Below are 10,731 nucleotides of genomic sequence, written 5' to 3'. Positions count from 1 at the left end.
AAGCAAGGTCCATACAGAAATGTTTAGTTGAGATTGGTGTGTAAGAACTTGCCTGTACAGAGCCCTGGGATGTCCCTCCTACCATTTCATTCGCTCTTCCGACTGTCCATCGACTCCTGGCTGAACCCGAGATCGCAGACACTGACAAAGCTCATGCCTGCAATCGTTACATCGTAGCTTAGCAGGGGAGAGTGGTTTCATCACGGTCGGACATTCAGAGATCGATGTACAGCCAGTCATCTAAAATCTTTTATAGATATTAAACAAAAAAAAAAACACTTTGTTTGTCATAAACAGACAATATTAATATAAGATGAAAGGTGAGTTCCTAACGAGTTCAGGAAGCCAAGCTAGAGCTCTGTGACGTTTACAGTGATGTGGGCAGACGTTATCAAAAGGGACCTATAGAAAATATGCTAATCTTCTAACACTAAACATACAAACAATATGTATTTTACAGTTATAAGGAAGGTGAAATATTATAGTAGTTTTATAATTTGATTATGCTATATTTATAAAGCATATGTCATGTCAAGCCTTGTTCATAAATTATTTTTTATTTACATGCTTTAGGGTGTTTTGTTGCATAGGAAATACATCACTGAAAACATGTACTATTTTCACCATATTCGTACTGTGCACTTGAGCTTGTGTCCTCAAAAGTGACAACGTTTCAGCGATCTTATAACTATTTACACTAGAAACCTGAGATTTGAACCTTTCTTTGAGTTACTAGTTACTAGCATTACTAGTTCATGTTTATGGTCCTCTCGTGATGAATAACTACTTTGGAGATGACTTGGATTACATTTGATGACATTTAGTTACATTTGACTGGTTAAACTAGCTTGTCAAAGAGAGTCTAGCCATGTAAAGGGTTAAGTCTACCAGGAAGTGCAGAAAAACTGCTTGACAGTATCAGATGGGGAGGAGCATGTTAGTTTCACTGTGCTGAAGTGAAATTTAAGAGACGGAGTGTGTATTGTACACGTAAGCACAGTCTTGCGTTCTCTTCACAAATCTTTTTTTTAATAACCGCATACAATCTCCAGGCCTTATTTGACAAACAGAAAGAGCTGAGAAAGCAGCCCCAGTTAAAGTAAGGTAAATATTGCAGATATACAGATGAAGAACTGGTTAACTAGTGTTTATGTCTTCACCCGTTTTCTTTGTGCAATATGGTAAAATATCTATTACAATTGGGAAGTTATTGTATCATAATGCCACCCTTGATGACTATATGTCACGCCTTGGTCATTGTCTTTTGTGTTTTCGTTATATATTTGGTCAGGCCAGGGTGTGACATGGGTTTATATATTGTATTTTCGTATTGTAGTTTGTAGTATTTGGGATTGCGGCTGAGTAGGGGTGTTGTATAGGCTTGGCTGCCTGAGGCGGTTCGCAATCAGTCAGGTGATTCTCGTTGTCTCTGATTGGGAACCATATTTAGGTAGCCTGGTTTCGCTTTGTATTTCGTGGGTGATTGTTCCTGTCTCTGTGTAGTTTCACCAGATAGGCTGTAATTAGGTTTCACGTTCCGTGTTGTTGTTTTGTATTTTGTAATAGTTATTTCATGTATCGCTTTCTTCATTAAAGACATGAGTAACCACCACGCTGCATTTCGGTCCGACTCTCTTTCGACAAACGAAGAACGACGTTACACTATAGAGTTGAAGCTTCATTGTATTTGTTTGTGCCTTTCAAAAGACACTTTACATACGCTTATGCACTATGACCGACATAATGTCTTGTGAGTGGACTCATTCTATTACATGTCCCATGATTTGTCATTTGGTCTCTGTCTAGATATGGCATCCTCCAGCAGTCTCCTGTCCGAAGAGCAGTTCCTGTGCTCTATCTGTCTGGATGTGTTCACTGAACCTGTAGCCATTCCATGTGGACACAACTTCTGCAAGGCCTGTATCAGAAAGTACTGGGATACCACTGACCTGTGCCAGTGTCCAATGTGTAAAAAATCATTTGATAGGAGACCAGATCTCTTTGTCAATACTTTCATTTCTGAGATGGCTGCTCAGTTCAGGAAGTCAGTTCAAGTGAAAGCTACCAGCGGCCCAGACCATTGCCCTACCGAGCTGAGAGGAGTGGCCTGTGACGTCTGCACTGGGACGAAGCACAAGGCCCTAAAGTCTTGCCTGGTGTGTCTGGCCTCTTACTGTGAGACTCACCTGGAGGCTCACCAGATCGCCCCAGCCCTGAAGAAACACAAGCTGATCGACCCTGTGGAGAACCTGGAAGACAGGGTGTGTAAGGAGCATGACAAACTCCTGGAGATGTTCTGTAGGACTGACCAGACGTGTGTTTGTGTCTTGTGTATAAAAACAGACCACAAGACTCACTACACCGTCCCTCTAAAGGAAGAGTATGGAAAGAAGAAAGCCCAGCTGGGAAAGACGGAGGTACAAGTGCAGCAGATGATCCAGAAGCAACTGCAGAAGGTTAAAGACATCAAATACTCAATAGCGCTCTGCAAGAGAGACGCAGAGAGCGAGATAGCAGGCAGCGTGCAGGTCTTCACTGCCCTGGTGCGCTCCATTGAGATAAGCCAGGCTGATTTCATTGAGGTGGTCGAGGAGAAGCTGAAAGCAGCAGAGAGGCGGGCTGAAGGCCTCATTAAAGAGCTGGAGCAGGAAATCGCTGAGCTACAGAGGAGACGCGCACTGAGCTGGAGCAGCTGTCACACACTGAGGACCACCTCCACCTCCTCCAGAGCTCCGCATCCCTCTGCAGCCTTCCTCCCACCAAGGACTGGTCTAAAATAAGTGTTCACAGTGATCAGGGTGTGGGCACTCTGAGGAGAGCAGTGTCTCAGCTGGAGGAGACACTCATTAGTGAAGTGAAGAAGTTGTGTGATGCTGAGCTGAGAATGATTCAGCTGTATGCAGTGGATGTGACTCTGGACCCTGATACAGCAAGCAGGTATCTCATCCTGTCTAAGGACAGGAAACAAGTGAGACAGTCCAACACACCAAACAATCACCGTGACAACCCAAATAGGTTTTCCCAGTGTTCCAGTGTGCTGGGAAAGGAGGGCTTCTCCTCGGGGAGATTCTACTATGAGGTACAAGTGAAAGGGGATAGCTGGGATTTAGGAATGGCCGGAGAGTCCAGCAACAGGAAGGGGGACATTGTTCTGAGCCCTCTTGATTTATACTGGGCTGTTGTGCTGAGGAATGGGAACGAGTATAACGCTAATGAAGACTCTGCTGTCCACCTCTTCCTGAGAGAGAAGCCCCAGAAGGTGGGGGTGTTTGTGGATTATGAGGAGGGTCAGGTCTCCTTTTATGATGTGGAGGCCCGGACTCATATCTACTCTTTCACTGGCTGCACCTTCACTGAGAAACTCTATCCATACTTCAGTCCTTATTTTTCCAAACGTGGTCAAAACTCTATCCCTCTGATCATATGTCCTGTCGAATACACAGACTGAGTTGCAACCTCCAAGTCTAACTTGGGGAATCCGATCTGTTGTCACAAAGGGACAACCAATATGTTTACCAATACTGTCACTGTGATATTTGATTTGTTTCCAACTTATTGTGCAAACAATGGCCTTACGATGTACGGTAGACATTTTAAAACATGCCGGAGCAGCTCTCACGTAGTGAGGTCCCCACCCACCTCCCCCAGAGCTCCCCATCCCTCTGCAGTCTTTCTCCCGTCAAGGACTGGTCTGAGATCAGGGTTCACAGCAGTCTGGGTGTGGGGCAACTGCAGAGAGCTGCGTCTCAGCTGGAGGAGACACTGTGGAGTGGAGTGAAGTGAAGAAGTTGTGTGATGCTGAGCTGAAGAGGATTCAGCAGAATGCTGTGGATGTGACTCTGGACCCTGATACTGCTCACTTCTGTCTCACACGGTCTCAGAACAAGAAACAAGTGAGACCGGGAAACCCGTGTTATAGTCTCCCTGACAAAGAGGTTTGACCCAGCTGCTTGTGTCCTGGGAAATAAGGACTTCTCCTCTGGGAGATTCTACTATGAGGTGCAGGTGAATGGGCTTAACTGGGGTTTTAGGAGTGGTCAGAGAGTCCACAAACAGGAAGGGATACCTAACAACGAGTCCTAAGGATGGATATTGGACCATGTGGCGGAAGACTGGAAATGCGTATCAAGGTAATGCTTTATCCGGGTAGCCGGAAGGTAGATCATTGCAGTAGTCTAACCTAGACGTAACAAAAGCATGGACACATTTTTCTGCAGCATTTTTGGACAGAAAGTTTCCGTTTTTCTTTTTTTTCCCCTCCTGCCTGAGAGAGAGAAGCCCCAGAAGGTGGGGGTGTTTGTGGATTATGAGGAGGGTCAGGTCTCTTTTTATGATGTGGAGGCCCGGTCTCATATCTACTCTTTCTCAATCTCTTTCTCAATCCATTATTTGGCTCTTCCATTATGAGTCGCGTGGTAAAAAAAAAAACTGTACCTCTGATCATTTCTCCTGTCAATCACACAGAATCACACAGACTGAGTTTCAACCTTAAATTCTAACTCATGATATAAGCCAATGCTACAGTGCCTTGCGAAAGTATTCGGCCCCCTTGAACTTTGCGACCTTTTGCCCCATTTCAGGCTTCAAACTTAAAGATATAAAACTGTATTCTTTTGTGAAGAATCAACAACAAGTGGGACACAATCATGAAGTGGAACGACATTTATTGGATATTTCAAACATTTTTAACAAATCATTTTGCACGCCCAATTTTTCTGTTTTTGATTTGTTAAAAAAGTTTGAAATATCCAATAAATGTCGTTCCACTTCATGATTGTGTCCCACTTGTTGTTGATTCTTCACAAAAAAATACAGTTTTATATCTTTATGTTTGAAGCCTGAAATGTGGCAAAAGGTCGCAAAGTTCAAGGGGGCCGAATACTTTTGCAAGGCACTGTATCTGCTGTTGTCGCAAGGAAAACCAATATGTTCACCATTACTGTCACTGTCACAATTATTTGTCTTTTCACCTGGTTCAAACACCATTGTTTCCACCATTGTGTAACCAGTGGCCTTATACAATATGAAACATTAGATAGGCATTTTTCAAAACATGACATGTTCACATAGGGAGAATGTATCCTATGTCTAGGCAGGCTGTGTATTGTGACCTCCTGTGAAGAATACTACATATGTGTTTAAATCTAAAAAGTGATCATCTATCGGTCTATGTGCTTACTGAAGTGTATACAGTATACTATGTTCATGCAGCCACCCACTACAAGTGTTGGATATTAAAGTAAATTGTCTTCCCTTGAATGTGTTTCTCTGTCAGTGACAGTATCACAGTAAGACTTGTATCACTTTGCTGAAGTGAAACCTAAGTCGAGACTTTATACGTATTGTGCTCAGAAAGAAAACATATGTATGTTTTTGAACAACTACACAGTCCCTACACAGGAAGCGGCCAGAAAGCCAACAGATAAAATACAGTAAGCCAATTAACAGTTTAGTTTCACTCTTATACAGTTCTGATATATTTACAGTATGGTCAAAATAATGTCTTGAAAATAAATTCTAATCTTTACAAAATCTCAGTTAAATGAACTGGCCTTGTTACACAGTGAACAGTAGAAACCCAGTTAGTGTTATAGTAATTACTGTCAAGACTTCCAGCGAAGTCGGTCCCTCTCCTTGTTCGGGCGGTGTTTGGCGGTTGACGTCACCGGCCTTCTAGCCATCACTGATCCATTTTTCATTTTCCATTGGTTTTGTCTTGTCTTCCTTCACACCTGGTTCCAATCCCATCAATTACATGTTGTGTATTTAACGCTCTGTTCCCCTCATGTCCTTGTCGGAGATTGTTTGATTGTATGTGATGTTTATGTACCCACTTTTGTTATTTTGGTTTTTGGAGTTTTATCATTTATTAAACAACTCTGTTTTTACCAAGTTCGTTCTCCTGCGCCTGACTTCCCTGCCACCAACACGCACCCCTTACAGAATCTCCGACCACAACTATGGAGTCAGCAGGAGAAGATACCCCGGCCATTGAGGGGGAAGAGCGCGTCCAGGAGCATGCAGCTTTGCTTCACCATCTTGGCGTCACCATGGATTGCGTTGTCCAGACAATGGACCCCTGGGAGAGACAGGGAGTCTTTCCAGCGCCTCCACCAGCACAACTGGGGTTTCCCCTGAGCGCCCCTTTCCCGCCTGAACCCAGTGGGATCCGTCTCTCCTTGCCACAAGAGTACAACAGGAGTGCTGCCAACTGCCAGGGTTTCCTCCTCCAACTAAATCTCTATCTGGCCACGGTCCACCCAGCTCCATCAGACCATGAGAGGGTGTCCGCCCTCGTCTCGTGCCTCACCCGGAAAGCCCTGGAGTGGGCCAACGCCGTATGGAGAGAGGGAGATGCGGCGTTGGACCACTCACCCTGGAGTTTAGGACCCTGGCAGCCAGTGCGGGATGGAACAACAGGGCCCTGATTGATCATTACCGCTGCAGTCTACGCGAGGACGTCTGTCGGGAGCTGGCTTGCAGAGACTCCACCCTCTTGTTTGACCAGCTGGTGGACCTGTCCATCCGGCTGGACAACCTGCTGGCTACTCGCAGATGTTCAGATTGGGGTCTGGTGGTTCCATCCTCCCGCACCCCCTTTCCGATACCCATGGAGCTGGGAGGGGCGGTGCGCAGGGAGACCGGAGGGGGTTCCCGCTCGTGCAGAGGTCACACTGCCGGTCGGGGCCGGGTGGGTTCCTCTGGGAATCGAGACAGCAGGCAGGGCGCTCTGGCGTCACCCCAGGTGAGCTGGCACCATCCTCACCCAGAGTCCTCTGTTGCTCATATGTTTGTGTCTGTCACTTTTTCCTGAGGTTTCCACGCATTCTCAGCATAAGGCGCTCGTCGATTTAGGCGCAGCTGGGAATCTCATTGATAAAGCTTTAGCCCATAGTGTAGGGATCCCCATTTTTCCTGTGGATGTGCCTTTCCCCGTTCACTCCTTAGATAGTCGACCATTAGGGTCAGGGTTCATTAGGGAGGTCACCGCTCCTTTGGGCATGGTGGCGCAGGGGGGTTATACGGCGAGAATTAGCCTCTTTCTTATTGACTCTCCTACGTTTCCAGTGGTGCTGAGCCTACCCTGGTTAGCTTGTCATAACCCCACTGTTTCTTGGCCACAGAGGTCTCTCACGGGGTGGTCGCAAGAGTGCTCAGGTAGGTGTTTAGGGATTTCCGTTGGTGCTACTACGGTGGAGAGTCCAGACCAGGTCTCCACCTTGCGCATTCCCCTTGAATATGCCGATTTGGCTCTCGCCTTCTCCAAAAAGAAGGCGATTCAATTACCACCTCATCGACTGGGCGATTGTGCGATAGATCTCCTGGTAGACTCTGCACGTGGATCCCCTCTCACAGGCGGAGACGGAGGCTATGGAAACATATGTCTCCGAATCCCTGAGTCAGGGGTACATCCGGTCCTCCACTTCACCCGTCTCCTCGAGTTTCTTTTTTGTGAAGAAGGGAGGTTTGCAGTCCGTGTATTGACTACCGGGGTCTAAATCAGATCACGGCGCGGTATAGTTACCCGCTGCAGATCATAGCCACAGCGATAGAGTCAATGCACGGAGCTTCTTCACCAAACTAGATCGCAGGAGCGCTTACAACCTGGTGTGTATCCGGGAGGGAGACGAGTGGAAGACGGCTTTCAGTACCACCTCTGGGCACGACGAGTACCTCATCATGGCGTACAGGTTGACGAATGCGCCATCAGTCCAAGTTTTTGTAGACAAGATTTTCAGAGACCTGCACGGGCATGGTGTAGTGGTGTATATCGATGACATGTTGATATACTCCTCTACACCCGCCGAGGTGCGCAAAGTGCTTGGTCGCCTGTTGGAACATGACCTGTAAGTCAAGGCTGAGAAATGCCTGTTCTTCCAACAGTCCGTCTCCTTCCTAGGGTATCATATTTCCAAGTCAAGGGTGGAGATGGAGAGTGACCGCATTGCAGCCGACTCCCACCACGGTAAAGGAGGTGCAGCGATTCTTAGGGTTTGCCAACTACTACCGGAAGTTTATCTGGGGTTTTGGTCAGGTAGCAGCTCCCATTACCTCACTGCTGAAGGGGGACCCGGTGCGCTTGCAGTGGACAGCTGAGGCGGACAGGGCTTTTAGTCACCTGAGGGCTTTGTTTACCTCGGCTCCCATGCTGGCCCATCTGGATCCCTCTTTGGCATTCATAGTGGAGGTGGACGCATCTGAGGCTGGGATAGGAACCGTGCTCTCTCAGCGCTCAGGTATGCCACCGAAGCTCCGCCCTTGTGCATTCTTCTCGAAGAAGCACAGTCCGGCGGAGCGAAACTATGACGTGGGGGATCGCGAGTTGTTGGCTGTCGGCTTGAGGGGGCTAGACACTCTTTTCTCATCTGGACTGACCACCGCAATTTGGAGTACATCCGGGTGGCGAGGAGACTGAACCCTCGCAGGGCAAGGTGGGCCATGTTTTTAACCCGTTTTGTGTTTACCCTTTCCTACAGACCAGGCTCCCAGAACGTTAAGGCAGACTCATTGTCCCGGCTGTATGACACAGAGGAGCGGCCCATGGATCCCACTCCCATACTCCTCGTCTCTTGCTTGGTGACGCCTGTAGTCTGGGAGCTGGACACAGACATTGAGCAGGCGTTGCATACAGAGCCCTCTCCCCTTCAGTGTCCGGCTGGGCGTCTGTACGTTCCGTCTGTTGTCCGCGACCGGCTGATCCATTTGGGCCCATACGTCACGCTCCTCTGGTCATCCTGGTATCGGTCGGACGGTAAGATGTCTTAGTGGGAAGTACTGGTGGCCCACTTTGGCTAAGGACGTGAAGGTTTATGTTTCCTCCTGCTCGGTGTGCGCCCAGTGCAAGGCTCCTAGACTCCTGCCCAGAGGTAAGTTACAACCCCTACCCGTTCCACAATGGCCATGGTCGCACCTGTCGGTGGATTTCCTGACCCATCTTCCTCCTTCACAGGGTAACTCCACGATCCTGGTTGTTGTGGATCGTTTTTCTAAGTCCTGTCATCTCCTCCCGTTGCCCGGTCTCCCCACGGCCCTACAGACTGCGGAGGCTCTATTTACACACGTCTTCCGGCACTACGGGGTGCCTGAGGATATAGTGTCTGATCGGGGGCCCCAGTTCACGTTGAGGGTCTGGAAGGCGTTCATGGAACGTCTGGGGGTCTCGGTCGGCCTTACCTCAGGTTTTCACCCCGAGAGTAACGGGCAGGTGGAGAGAGTTAACCAGGATGTGGGTAGGTCTTATTGACAGGACCGGCCGGGGGAGTGGGCAGCGTTCGTGCCCTGGGCAGAGATGGCCCAGAACCCGCTCCGCCACTCCTCCACTAACCTTTCTCCCTTCCAGTGTGTACTGGGGTATCAGCCGGTTCTGGCTCCCTGGCATCAGAGTCAGACGAGGCTCCTGCAGTGGACGACTGGTTCTGGTGCGCGGAGGATACATGGAAGGCCACCCATGTCCACCTTCAGCACGCCGCACTGCGCCAGAAAGTGGGCGCAGACCGTCACCGCAGTGAGGATCGAAACCAGCCCCTCCTCCTGCCCTGCCGGAAGCTGGGTCCGTGGTTTGTGGGGTCATTTAAAGTCCTGAGGAGATTGAACGAGGTATGTTACAGGTTACAGCTTCCCCCAGATTAACCCCTCGTTCCATGTGTCTCTCCTCAGTCTGGTGCCGGCTGCCCACTCCGTGAGTCTGAGGTACGGGAGGTTCTTCCGTCCCCTCTGGACATCGAGGGGGCCCCGGTGTACTTTTTTCGTTCCATACTAGATTTGTGACGTCGGGTGAGGGGCCTTCAGTACCTCGTGGACTGGGAGGGGTACGGTCCGGAGGAGAGATGCTGGGTTCCGTGTTGGATCCTTCTATGCTGCGAGATTTCCAGCTGGAGCCGCGCATCGGGGGGGAGACTGTCACAACTTCCGCCGAAGTCGGCCCCTCTCCTTGTTCGGGCGGTGTTCGGCAGTCGACGTCACCGGCCTTCTAGCCATCACTGATCCATTTTTCATTTTCTGTTGGTTTTGTCTTATCTTCACACCTGATTACAATCCCATCAATTACATGTGTATTTAACCCTCTGTTTCCCCTCATGTCCTTGTCGGAGATTGTATGTGATGTGCATGTATTGTGTTGGTGTGCGATGGGTTTTGTACTCACTTTTGTTATTTTGTACATTTGTTTTTTTTATCAGCATTTATTGAACAACTCCATTTATAGAAAGTTTGTTCTCCTGCGCCTGACTTCCCTGCCACCAACACGCACCCCTTACAATTACTGTCATCATAGACGACCCTGTTAGCCCAGAACTGGATGGCAACTTCTGGGTTCATACGTAGCTTTAGCTAAGTTGTAGAAATTGTGCATGTTTTTGTCTGCATAAATTTGGATTTCCTGTGCCTTATTTGTCCACAATTCGTTCTGTTAGATTACTTGTTAGATATTACTGCATGGTCGGAACTAGAAGCACAAGCATTTTGTGACAATCGAATGAACATCTGCTAACCATGTGTGACAAATAAAATTTGATTTGATTTGCAGAGCATGCAATTTTGTTTGCACTTCCTTGTGTGATGCACAACATTGCTGGCGGAGGGTAGTAGATGTGGGGCTGTTGAGAGTAGCCCTTTGTGCATCTTGTCCAGTAAGGTTGTGATGGTGTCCGTGTTCTCTTCGAACGTTTCCTGTCTCTCTAGGCAATGGAGTATACAAGAGCATGCACACACACACTACCTGTAGCAAGATTG

The 10,731-nt window shown here is 48.2% G+C and overlaps 1 pseudogene; it reads left to right on the top strand.

Annotated features, from left to right (window-relative positions):
- The first annotated feature begins 956 nt into the window (after window positions 1-956).
- LOC118385469 (nuclear factor 7, brain-like) lies at window positions 957-10,529 on the top strand (annotated as a pseudogene).
- Window positions 10,530-10,731: the final 202 nt, after the last annotated feature.

The sequence above is a fragment of the Oncorhynchus keta genome, chromosome 6 (genome assembly GCF_023373465.1).
Source record: "Oncorhynchus keta strain PuntledgeMale-10-30-2019 chromosome 6, Oket_V2, whole genome shotgun sequence".
NCBI lineage: Eukaryota > Metazoa > Chordata > Actinopteri > Salmoniformes > Salmonidae > Oncorhynchus > Oncorhynchus keta.
The sequence above is the reverse complement of the archived record's forward strand: the minus strand, read 5'-3'. Positions and strand labels throughout refer to the sequence as shown.